The following is a 13,786-nucleotide window of genomic DNA, read 5'->3' on the forward strand; positions in this document are numbered from 1 at the left end:
TTGTACTTTTCTAAGTATTTGTCAATTTCTTCCAGATTATCCATTTTATTGGCATATAGTTGGTTGCAGTAATCTGTCATGATCCTTTGTACTTCTGCAGTGTCAGTTGTTACTTCTCCTTTTTCATTTCTAATTCTGTTGATTTGAGTCTTTTATCTTTTTTTCTTGATGCTTCTGGCTAATAGTTTAACATTTTTTTTTATCTTCTCAAAGAACCAACTTTTAGTTTTATTGATCTCTGCTATTGTTTCCTTCATTTCTTTTTCATATATCTTTTATCTGCTCTTTATGGTTTCTTTCCTTCTGTTAACTTTGAAGTTTTTTGTTCTTTTTTCCCTAATTGCTTTAGATATAAGTTAGGTTGTTTATTTGAGATTTTTCTTGTTTCTTAGGTAGAGTTCATTGCTATAAACTTCCCTCTCTGAACTGCTTTTGCTGCATCCCAAACTGCTTTTGCTGGACCCATAGTTTTCAGTTTCATTTGCTTCTAGTTATTTTTTGATTTCCTCTTTGATTTCTTCAGTGATCTCTTGGTGATTTCATAACATACTGTTTTGCCTCCATGTATTTGTATTTTTTACCATTTCTTCCCTGTAATTTATATCTAGTCTCATAGTGTTGTTGTCTGAAAAGATAATTTATATGATTTCTATTTTCTTAAATTTACCAAGGCCTGATTTGTGACCCAAGATATGATCTATCCTGGAGAATGTTCCATTAGCACTTGAGAAGGAAGTGTTTTCTGTTGTTTTTGGATAGAGTGTCCTATAAATATTAATTAAGTCCATCTTGTTTAATGTATCATTTAAAGCTTGTGTTTCTGTATTTATTTTCATTTTGGATGCTCCATCTATTGGTGAAAGTGGGGTGTTTAAGTCACCTACTGTGGTTGTGTTACTGTCAATTTCCCCTTTTATGGCTGTTTACATTTGCCTTATGTATTTAGGTGCTCCTATGCTGGGTTTATAAATATTTACAATTGTTATATCTTCTTGGATTGATCCCTTGATCATTATGTAGTGTCCTTCTGTGTCTCTTGTAATAGTCTTTGTTTTAAAGTCTATTTTGTCTGATATGAGTATTGTTACTCCAGCTTTCTTTTGATTACCATTTGCATGGAATATCATTTTCCATCTCTGCACTTTCAGTCTTTACGTGTCCCTAGGTCTGAAGTGGGTTTCCTGTAGACAGCATATATACGGATCTTGTTTTTGTATCCATTCAACCAATATGTCTTTTGGTTGGAACATTTAATCCATTTATATTTAAGGTAGTAATCAATGTGTAAGTTCCTATTATCATTTTCTTAATTGTTTTGGGTTTGTTTTTGTAGGTCTTTTCCTTCTCTTGTGTTTCCTGCCCAGAGAAGTTCCTTTATCATTCCTTGTAAAGCTTATTTCTGTGGTGCTGAATACTCTTTTTGTTTGTTTGTTTTTTTGTGGTACGCGGGCCTCTCACTGTTGTGGCCTCTCCCATTGCAGAGCACAGGCTCCAGACACACAGGCTCAGTGGCCATGGCTCACGTGTCTAGCCGCTCCGCAGCAAGTGGGATCTTCCCAGACCAGGACACAAACCCGTGTCCCCTGCATTGGTAGGCGGACTCTCAACCACTGCACCACCAAGGAAGACCTGAATACTCTTAACTTTTAACTTTTACTTGTCTGTAAAGGTTTTAATTTCTCCATCAAATCTGAATGCGACCTTTGCTGGGTAATCTTGGTTGTAGGTTTTTCCCTTTCATCATTTTTTTTTTTTTTTTTTTTTTGCTGTACGTGGTCCTCTCACTGTTGTGGCCTCTCCCATTGCAGAGCACAGGTTCAGGATGCACAGGCTCAGCAGCCATGGTTCATGGGCCTAGCCACTCTGCAACATGTGGGATCTTTCTGGACTGGGGCACAAACCTGTGTCCCTTGCATCGGCAGGCAGACTCTCAACCACTGTGCCACCAGGGAAGCCCTCTTTCATCACTTTAAATATATCCTGGCACTCCCTTCTGATTTCTATAATTTCTGCTGAAAGTTCAGTTGTTAATCTTATGGGGATTCCCTTGTATGTTATTAGCATTTTTTCCCTTGCTGCTGTTAATAGTTTTTTTTTTTTTTTGTATTTAATTTTTTATAGTTTGATTAATATGTGTCTTGGAAAGTTTCTCCTTGGATTTATCCTATATGGGACTCTCTGGATTTTGTGGACTTGATTGACTACTTCCTTTCCCATATTAGGGAAGTTTTCAACTATAATCTATTCAAATATTTTCTCAGTCCCTTTCTTTCTCTCTTCTTCTTCTGGGGCCCCATAATTCGAATGTTGGTGCATTTAATGTTGTCCCAGATATGTGTGAGTCTGTCCTCAATTCTTTTTATTCTGGTCTGTGGCAGTTATTTCCACTATTTTATCTTCCAGGTCACTTGTCTGTTCTTTTGCCTCAGTATTCTGCTATTGATTCCTTCTAGAGAATTTTTAATTTCATTTATTGTGTTATTCATAATTGTTTGTTTGCTCTTTAGTGATTCTAGGTTCTTAAGTGTTTCTTGTATTTTCTCCATTCTATTTCCAAGATTTTGGATCATCTTTACTATCATTACTCTGAATCCTTTTTCAGGTAAACTGCCTCTTTACTCTTTATTTGTTAGGTCTGTTAGGTTTTTACTTTGCTCCTTCATCTGTTTCATATTTCTCTGTCTTCTCATTTTGTTTAACTTACTGTGTTTGTGGTCTCCTTTTTGCAGGCTGCTGATTTGTAGTTCCTGTTATTTTTTGTGTCTGCCTCCAGTGGGTGAGGTTGGTTCAGTGGCTTGTGTAAGCATCCTGGTGGAAGAGACTGGTGCTTGTGTTCTGTTGGGTGGGGCTGGATCTTGTATTTCTGGTGGACAGTATGTCGCATCCAGTGGTGTGTTTTAAGGTGTCTATGAACTTAATATGATTTTAGGCAGCCTCTCTGCTAATGGGTGGGGTTGTGTTCTTGTCTTGCTAATTGTTTGTCATGGAGCATCCAGCACTGGAGTTTGCTCAACACTGGGTGGAGCTGGGTCTTAGTGTTTAGACAGAGATCTCTGGGTGAGCTCTCCCTGATTTATTTACATGGGGCCGGGAAGTCTCCGTTGGTCCATTGTCCTGGACTCAGCTCTCCCACCTCAGAGGCTCAGGCCCGACACCTGCTGGAGCACCAAGACCCTGTCAGCCACAACATTCAGAAGAAATGAAGGGGAAAAAAAGCAAAAAAAGGGCTTCCCTGGTGGCACAGTGGTTGAGAGTCTGCCTGCCGGTGCAGGACACATGGGTTCGTGCCCCAGTCCGGGAAGATCCCACATGCCACAGAGTGGCTGGGCCTGTGAGCCATGGTCACTGAGCCTGCGCGTCCAGAGCCTGTGCTCCACAACAGGAGAGACCACAACAGTGAGAGGCCCATGTACCACAAAAAAAAAATGAAAAATAAAAATAAAAAGCAAGAAAAATAAAATTAAATAAATAAAAAGAAAAATAATAAAATTTTAAAAATAGAAACAAATCAGTTCCAGACAGCAAACCTCAAGGCTACATATGGTCCCACAGTCTACCACTTCAATTTTGGAAACATTTGTTGTCTGTTTAGGTATTCCACAGAAGAAGGGTTCATCAAGTTAATTGTGGGAATTTAATCTGCTTCTCCTGATGCTGCACAAAGAAATTTCCCTTTCTGTTGTTTGTTCGCACAGCTTCTGGTGTTCAGCTTTGGCTTTGGCCCCACCCCTGTGTTTATGTTGCCCTCTGGCATCTCTTCCCCATCAAGACAGGAGTGGCGTTAAAGCAGTGGCTGATTAGGGCTCTCTTGCTCTATCAGGCCAGGGAGAGGGAGATGTATGGTAGTCATAAATGGAATGTGGAGCAAGCCTCCAGCAGCTGAGTCCAGCATGACACTGCAGCAGCCTGAGGCACACCATGTGTTCTCTTGGGGAAGTTGTCCCTGGATCTTGGAACCCTGGCAGTGGCATGCAGCACAGGCTCCTGGGGTGTGGGGGGTGGGTGGTAACCTGTGTTTACACACAGGATTCTTGGTGTCTGTAGCAGCAGCATTAGCATATCACGTCCCAATCTGGGGGCTGAGCTGATAGCCATGGCTCGTGCCAGTCTCTGGAGCTCACTTAGGTGGTGCTCTGCCTTCTGTAGGTACTCGAGGAAGGAATCCCCTCTCCTCACGCACCCTGAAACAATGATGTCTTGCCTCTTTGGAAGGTCCAGACTTTTTCCCTGACTCCTTCCCAGCTAATTGTGGTGCACTAGATCTCTTCAGGCTGTCTTCACACAGCCAACTCCAGTCCTCTCCCTGGGATCTGAACTTTGAAGCCAGAGCCTCAGCTCCCAGCCCCCACCCACCTAGGGGGTGAGCAGACAAGCCTCTAAGGCTGGTGAGTGTTGGTCGGCACTGATCCTCTGTGTGAAAATCTCTCTGCTTTGCCCTCTGCACCCCTGTTGCTGGGCTCTCCTCCATGGCTCCAAAGCTTCCCCCCTGCCCAAACCCTGTCTCCAGCAGTGAAGGAGCTTCCTAGTGTGTGGAAACTTTTCCTCCTTCACAGCTTCCTCCTAGAGGTGCAGGTCTGTGCCTATTCTTTTGTCTCTGATTTTGCTTTTTTCTTTTGCCCTACCCAGGTATGTGGGGATTGTTTTTTTGCCTTTTGGGAAGTCTGAGGTCTTCTGCCAGCGTTCAGTAGGTGTTCTGCAGTAATTGTTCCACATGTAGATGTATGTTTGATGTATTTTTGGAGAGGAAGGTGATCTCCACATCTTATTCCTCAACCATCTTGAAGGTTCCCTTCTGATTTTTACTATTTTCTTTCTTCTGATTGCTTTTTTCCCCTTCTTTTTCTAAGTTCTTGAGATAGGGTCTTAGATTATTGATTCTATTTTTTCCTCTTTTATAAGGTATGCATCTAGTACTATTTCTTTTCCTTTCAGCTCTGCTTTAGCTGTGCACCACAGGTTGTGGCACATTGTATTTTCATTTTCTTTATGTTCCATATACTTTAGAATATCGATTTAGAGCTCCTCTTGGAGCCATGATTGTTTAGAAGTGGTTTTTTGGTTTTGTTTCCAAGTATTTATACATTTTTCTGTTATCTTTATTGGCTTCTAGTTTGATTCCATTGTTGATGGGAACATACTCTGTATGACTTTTTAAAAAATTTATTCAGGTTTTTAATGGCCCTGAATACTATCTATCTTGGTATATGTTCTGTTATCATTTGAAAAGAATGTATTGTTCAGTAGAGTGATTATATTTCATGTGATTATTGATATATTGAGACACAAGTCTTACATTTTATTTTTGTTTCCTATTTGTTCTCTCTGTTTTTTTCTTTTCCAATGTTTTCTTTTTAATGCCTTCCTTTCAATTACATAAACATTTCTTTGCATTCCGTTTAGATTTCCCTATAGTGTTTTGAGGGTAATCTCTTACAGTGTTTAATAGAGGTATTATATTTTATATATACCATATCACAGTCTACTGGTGTCACAGTCTCACCAGTTTAAGTATAGAAACCCTATTTCCTTCATGTCTCTTTACTCTCCTCATTTACCATATAGTTTCTTAAATATTTTCTCAACATACACTAAGAGCAACATCAGATGATGTTATAAGTTTTTTGCATCAAGCATCAAAAACTATTTTAAAAACTCAAGAGAAGTCAAATCTACTATATTTACCCATATTTTTGTTACTGTGTTCTTTCTTCCTTCTTGATATGTCCAAGGTTCCTGTTTTTATTGTTTCCTCTCTGTTTAGAGTTATCATTTAGCCATTCTTTTAAAGTAATTCTATTGGTGACAAATCTTAATTGTTCTTCATCTGAGAGTTTCTTGATTTCTTCTTCATTCCTGATGGATATTTTCTAGAGTGGAATGGACTAATATATACTAACAAATGTAAAATAGATAGCTAGTGGGAAGTAGCCACATAGCACAGGGAGATCAGCTTGGTTCTTTGTGACCACCTAGAGGGGTAGGATAGCGAAGATGGGAGGGAACACAAAAGGGAGGTGATATGGGATATACGTATATGTATAACTGATTCACTTTGTTATAAAGCAGAAACTAACACACAATTTTAAAGCAATTATACTCCAAAAAAGATGTTTAAAACAAAAAAACAAACAAAGGATTCCAGAGTGTCCCTTCTTTTCTTTCAGCACCTGAAAAATATTGTTCATTTCTTTCTGGTTTCCATAATTTCTAATGAGAAATGTACTGTCATATAAATGTTTTTCATTTTTCTCTTATTGCTTTAGAAAAATTTTATTTTCTTTTTTTCTCTTATTGTTTTAGAAAAATTTTATTTTCTTTAGCTTTCTGAATTTTGACTGTAATGTGTTTTGGTGTGGATTTCTTTGTGCACATCCTGTTTGCATTTGCTCATTTTCTTAAATTTGTCCATTGATATATGTTGTAAAATTTGGAGAGTTTCACATTATTTCTTCAAGAACCTTTTCAGCCCCAATCTCTTTCTCTTCTTCTTTGATTCCAAGATACACCCATGTTAGAGTTTTTAATATAGTTCCACAGGTCCCTGAGGTGCTATCGATATTTTTCATGCTATTTTCTCTCTTTCTTTTGTTCTTTAATTTCTTAATTTCTATTACTCTTTTCTCCAGTTCACTGATATCTTTTTCTCTGCCTCTCTATTCCGCTGTTGTATTCATCTACTGAACTTTCTATTTTGATTATTATATTTTTCAGTTTTGTAATTTCTGTTTAGTTCTATTTATCTTCTATTCTTTGATTTTCTATTTCTGGGCTGACACTTATTTTCTGATTTACTGCAAGCATGTTTGTAATTTCTCATTGAGATATTTTTACCATAGTGCTTTAATATATTTGTCCAATAATTCTAACACCTGTCATTTCAGTGTTATATCTATCTTTTTTTTTTTCAATCAGTTTGAGATTTAGCACGTTCTTAGAATGAGGAGTGATTTTCAGTTGAATCCTGATCATTTTTGCATAATGTCATGAAACTTTTGATCTTTTTTACACTTTCTGTTTTAGCTGACTTTTTCTGACACCACTCTGGCAATGAAGAAAATTGCCTTCTCATTATTAACAGGAGGAGATAGAAGCTCAGATTCTCCAGTTGGATACCGAGGACACTTAAGGGGAGGGTATTCCTCACTACTGTTGAGTGGGAGTGAGAGTTCTGGCTGCATGTGGTCTCCACTGACACTGTGGTTAAGTTGACTTAATAATTACTAGGCAAGGATGAAAGTCCTCACTCTCCACTAGGTCTCCTGTGACATCACTCCACTGGGAATGAATGTGGTCCTTGTTACTGATGTGAGTGTAAGTCTAAGCATCCACATGGTTTCTACTGACCCTCAGTGTGTGTGAGGTTGTTACTGCCTAGCAGGAATGAAGGTCCTGACTTCCTACTCATCCTACTCTGACCCCAATCAGAGCAATTTTGGCATACTTTATTAGAGTCTCCTAAGGGCAGAAACTTGGGCTTCCCATGTGATCTGTGTTGTCATAGGTGCAGGTGAGACTGTAATAGGGAAGAACAAATCTGACTCCATATTTGATCTGTTCCTTTTACTTTAAACTTTGGACTCTGTTTCCCGTGCTTAGTCAGGCTGCCTTGCACATTTTGTAAAAGAATGTTGCCTATAACCTGAAATATACAGATAGCCTATTCTCGGGCTCTGACCTTTGAAAGTCCATTCATATGGAGATAAAAATTTGCAGAACAAAAAGTAACATTTGTCTTGTTGGAGGTTTATAGAGACGTCATAGCCTGACCTATGTGGACTGCTGCATGAACGAAAGATTCCTACACCAAGAAGTTTGTGACACCTATCATGCACCTTCTTCACCTTGCCTTTAAAAGGGCTTTGTTGAAACCCTTGGAGGAGTTCAGGGTTTTCTGAGCATGAGGCACCTGTCTCCTTGTATGACCATGCAATAAACCTTTCTCTGCTCCAAACTCCGACATTTTGGTTTGTTTGGCCTCACTGTATATCAGGCACAGGAACTTGTGTTAGGTAACAAGAGCACAGTTTTTTTTCTGTGATGCTTGGCTGGAGTAGAGAAGATGTGGTCTAAGTGTTTTCTGTCTTGCTGAGCTACTATTTTCCTGGTTCTTGACTAGAGAGTTCAGACTTTTGTTTTTCCTTTTTTTTTTTTTCTTTTTGGCCTTTGCCCATTAATGTTTCTGGGTTGCTAGCTTCTTCTGCTCCAAGTCTGGGATGAGTGAGGCAAAAAAGAAATTTCAGGAAATTCACCACCATGTCATTCCTCAGGTTACAAGTTCCCTAGGAGGTCTCCCTTCTTCTTTTCACTTTTCAGAGTCTTCTTATGTTGGGTTTATATATAATGCCCATATATTTAATTGTACTCAGGAAAATGGGAAACATATACCCACTCAATTTTCCTGAAAGCAGAAGTTTCAGATTGAGTGTTTTATATATTTTATTTCCAATATTGAATTATTTATATCTCTTTTAAAAATACTTTTATAGGTTACCATTGAGTTTGTAATATACATCTTAAATAATCACAGTCAACCTTCAAATAATATTACCACTTCATGTATAGGATAAGGACATTATTAACACTTGACTCCAATCCCCTCCATCTATTTTTTGCCAATATTATATCAATGTACTTTACCTTTTACATATTATATAAACATACTGGCTATTGATAATCTTTTTACTTTAGGCAATCATTCTTTAGAACAATTAAAATACAAAAAATAATATTTTATTTACCTTAATTATGTCACTTAGAGCACTCTTCCATGTCTTTGTGTAGACGAAAGTTGCTCTTTGGTGTCATAGTGTTTCTGCCTAGAGAACTTCATCTTAACATTTCTTAGAGAGCAAGGATGCTGGCAGTGAATTTTTTCTGTTGTTTGTTTATCTGAAAAAATAGTATTTATCTTTTATATGTTAAAGGTATATTTGCTGGTGGAGAGGGTCCCCCCTAACACTTTTTGGACTTTAAAGACATTACTCTGTTGTCTTCTGATTTTCATAATAATTTTAACAAACGTTATAAATAATTTTAATTGTAATTCTTATCTTCATTCCTCTATATATGTGTCTTTTATCTCTGATTACCTTCCAGATATTTTATTTATCTTTAGTTTTCAAGAGTTTTCTTAGGATATATATGTGTGTATGTGTGAATGTGTCTGGGTGGATGAGGGGAAGATTTATTTTGTTTAGTCTTATGTAAGATTTTTGGATCTATTGCTTGGTATCTTCATCTCTGTTACAGTGTTTTTATGTCTACCATTTATATATTATTTTTTATTATAGTTTCTATCCTTCTGAAATCCCCCACCTGTCCATTCATATTATACACCTTTTCTACTAGTGCCTTTAACATATTAATCATAATTATTTATATTTCCCATCTTAATGTTTTAATATCAGTGTAATATTTAAATCTTACTCTGTTGATTTTGTCCTTTGCCAGTGTTTTGATTTTTCCCTATTCATTTGTATGTTTCATAATTTTTGGTTAAAAGAGATATAGTTTTGTAAGGCAGTAGAGACTGAGTTAAATTTTATTTATTCTTGGAAATGGGCTTTCCTCTTCTTCACATTCTCTGCATGGAGCACTGAGTAAATTTAGTTAAAAGTTGAGCTGAGTTTGGGCTCTTTTGTTATTATGGTTTTACTCGGTGCATCACCATTCTTCAAATTCTTCTAACATTACCTCTGTTTAGGGTAAGGGCTAGAGGATTATTTATAATGTCTTTTCAATTCTCCATTTAAATTTTCTCTTTGCTCCTTTATCACAAATAGGGTATCACTTCAAGCTCCTGGTCCTTCCCAAACAGTATTTTGGATTGCTCTTACTTGTTCTTTTCACACTTGCTAGCTTTTAGGGTGGCCTGAATGAGAGGGTCTTCACTCTTGTTCTGGTTCAGCCTCAGTCTTAGGTGGATACTATATCCCTAAGTAGCATGTGTAGGTCTTTCTCAGTGATCCTGCCCTGCCCCTAGTGGTAGGGGATCTTTAACAATCTGGCCATCTGGCCCTAGGATGTTTTATCTGCCCCTTCCCCAAGGAAAGAAGCAGTTTTGTTTGTCTGTTTTCCTTTCACCAGTGTTGATAGATATTTATCTGTGCTCTGACTGTGACTGACTTCACTGTCCTTCTCCCAGCTGATTAAGACTTTTCTTCTGTGGAGATACAGCGAAGAAGTATCCAGGCAAGCTTTCAAGCCTTCCCCACAGCAGCCACTGTTCCCTTTCCCAAGGTCTTCACCGTAAGAGATGCTCTTTGTAGTCTCTTGCCCTGTCCCCAACATTTCTCATGAGTAACTAGTGATGTCAGTGGAGAAGAGCATATGAGTTGTAGTGAATTTCTCTTGAGCTTGGAGTTTCCAGGATTTCTATACTTTCATGCTAACCCACAGTCAGCCTTCAGCTATTGGTTTACATTTATTAAAAATTATTCTTAATGACTTGTATGATGATTTGTGTCTTCCTTAGAAAACTGTCGACCAAAAAAATGCACAACCTAAAAGTTGAGAATTATGCTTTATTAGGCAGACTTACTGAGGACTTAAGCCTGGATACAGCCTCTCATATAGCTCTGAAGGACTGTTCCAAATAGGTAAGATGAGGTCCATATATATATCCATATAGGAGTTTTTGCAAAAACAAACAAACAAAAACAAAACAAAACAGAAACAGGTAGTTGGACATCAAATGATTACTGCTAATTAAAGAAAACCCAGACATCTCAAGTTAATGAATTTAGCACTTTTCTATGTATGGGAAGATGCAAGAGTCTGGGCTCACTGAAATTATTCTTTTGATACGTGTCTTAACTATCTAGGGTCAGTGTCCCTTTTTTTTTTTTCATCCTGAATTTCCCTCAGAGTTTATCATCTGGGTTGCTACAGTGGTTGGTGGCTTTATGACCATGACATCCTTTGTTTACTGAAATGCCAGGTGACATTCTTTGTCCACATAAGGAAGTACTAATATTAAATCTATTCTTGGAAGAGTGTCATTCTGATATTTGGGTTAGTTGATTTCTCTGTAAATTCAGCTCTCTGATGTGTTCCAGAAGGTTGTGATTTTGTAGATTACCTAACTTTTGTTGTTTTTCTAACGGTGGGAGTGAAGTTCCTTCCAACTTCCATATACTAAGACAAAGTTGAAAGTTACAGTGACATTTTAAAGTAAATTGTACAATGGCATGTGTAGCTCTAAAATATAAAGGTATACTCTAGCCAAAACTTAGAATTACAAGTAACTAAATATGAGTACAAAGATAATTCAGCCCTTAGTGTCTTAAATGTTATGTGAAGTTTAATGAATATGGAATAGTATGCTTTACATCATTCCAGAACACCCCCATTAATTAAGTGAATGCTACATATATCAAAGCTCTAAAACAATCTCAGCAGAGAAAACTTACACTATACAAGGTGTATAAAGCTCTTCCAGTGTCTTTCTGAATAGCAGGGAAAGAGGAAATCAAAAAGGGTTTGCAGACTTTGGAAGAATAAGCTGTCTCTAATGGCTAGCTAAATTCCTGAAATTAAATGAGATATGTGTAAGTTATGTACAAAGGTAAAAGACTGAACTAACTTCCTAGAATATTCTCTACTTGGGGGCTTTCATTTACAGCTCTCTCTTACAAAATGTTCCCCTAAATTTCAGGGATTATTGTATCTACAGACACAAGTAGAAAAGCTATTTGGAGTTCACTTTCATAATGCTGGGTGTTTTAGAATTTCTTCTAACAGAAGCAGTGTTTTTATTCTAGCAAAAGAGATACAGTGCAATTATATCCTCAAATATTTCTAAAATAAGTGAATTTTATAAAAGGAGGATAAAATGAGTCACATTTCCAATAAAACACTAACCAATCCCAGATTTTAACTAATAGTCAACATTATAAATGTTTTCTTTCAAAATCAGCCTGCACGTATCCTTGAAAAATTCTTGCCCTCAGAGTTATCTAGATATTACTACAAGAAAACAGAAAAGGAAGAGTGGAGGAAGACTGCTGAAACCTTTACTTTCTTTTTAATTTATCTTTGAGAGAAGCAACTATTTTTATCTTGCTGATTTATTTGTGAGACATAAGAAAGAAGCCTGTAGTGGAACATTCTTCTGAACTGGATATGAGCATCAAGGAAAACTAAAAGGGTTGCTTTGGTTAAAATAAAAGCCGACCCTACTAGTGCCCTGATTGTGAATCATGGCTTTTGTGACAGATGTTGTTGTTTGAAATGATTTCCTTTGTTGATTAGCATTCATTCTCACCTGTTCTATACTGCTTGGCCCCTGATGAGCTGACCCTGAGAATAAAGGTGTTTTTGTGAAATTTTCAATTCTGTTCCCTGCCACTTGGAGTTCAAAGTTTGTCTGAACTCCATGAGCTTTCTTGATTCACATGCAACTTTTGGGCCTTTGAAATTTACCCAGTAAGAAAAGAACAAGGTTTTGGCCAGTATTATATTAAAATCCTAGGATAATTTTGAGATCTTGTAAAACCCATTGTATACAACATATGTCACAAACATAACAGGAAGAACCCCATCTGATATCCATGACCCCTGGAGGTTGCTCCATCTGATAGGGATAGAGTAGGATAAAATAATAGGGATAGAGTAGGATTATTAAATAGTTTGATCACAAATCCCATTAGGGGATTGTAGATAGAGAGGGAACTTTAAGGGGCTTTGGGAGACCACAGGAAGTTAATGATCACTTAAGAAAGCAGGTTTGCTTAACCACAAAACCAAGCAGGCTTGCTTAGTAGCAAAATCATGCAACAGGAGCATAAGAGGAGGCCTCGAAACAATAAAACAATGGTGGCATGAGACCCACATTCTGCCCACTGAGCTCAGTAAGATAATGACCCACTAGGACATGCTCTCTGCACACATAAAAAAACAATAATTTATGGAAACATGACACTTCAAAGTGAAAGACCCTCATTGTACTGAGACCTGAAATAATTTTTCCATAATGCCATGACAGTCCCAGCTTTACAACGTAGGGACAAGAAAACTCCCCTGCCCAACCTGGAGGAGGAACTGATGATGGAAATGTGACATCTACTCCAGAATGAGGAAGAAGGTGGTCTTTTCCCCCTTCTCATTTTTCCTTTGATTGTAAAATGTAACCCACTAAGTACTCGGGGCAGCACAACACTCGCCTGCCTGCTTGTAAACCTCACAAGCATCCTATTCTAATAAATCACTTCTTATCTATTACTTTGCCTCTTGCTATATTCTTTCTGTGCTGAGATATAAAGGAATGGAGCTCCTTGGAGCCCCCTGAAATGCCACCTAGCAGTTTCACGTCCACAGTCCAGAATGTATTAAAGAAAAATACATCTCTTATTTACATGTCTTTGCTGATTGGTTCTTTATAAGTCTAAGTATTCTGAACTTGAATAGGTTAATTTCTTATTTAGTAAAGCACCTCAATGAGTTTCAAGATATGCAGATAATGGCCTTGTCTAGAGAAAGAGACTGTTCTACTAAATAGGTTAACAAGGATATGTAGCTCTTTAAAACCTGGGGGAAGAGGATAGAGGGAATCTAATAATATTATGAGAGGCTGGGCCTAGGGAGTAAATATGTCTGAAGTACTTTTATGAAGAGAGAGGTCTAGTATTAAACTGGGGGGTTTTCCTTATTGTGTACAGTTACACAATTCCCCCACCCCCATTACCCCTAAATCTTCAATAATTATCTGCTATACAATGTTACGTGTTGTAATATTTGATTAGATAAAGGAAAGGAAGACCATATTAATGGAAGAATAAAAAACAAT

Source organism: Orcinus orca, chromosome 13, assembly GCF_937001465.1.
Source record: "Orcinus orca chromosome 13, mOrcOrc1.1, whole genome shotgun sequence".
In the NCBI taxonomy this organism is placed as follows: Eukaryota; Metazoa; Chordata; class Mammalia; order Artiodactyla; family Delphinidae; genus Orcinus; species Orcinus orca.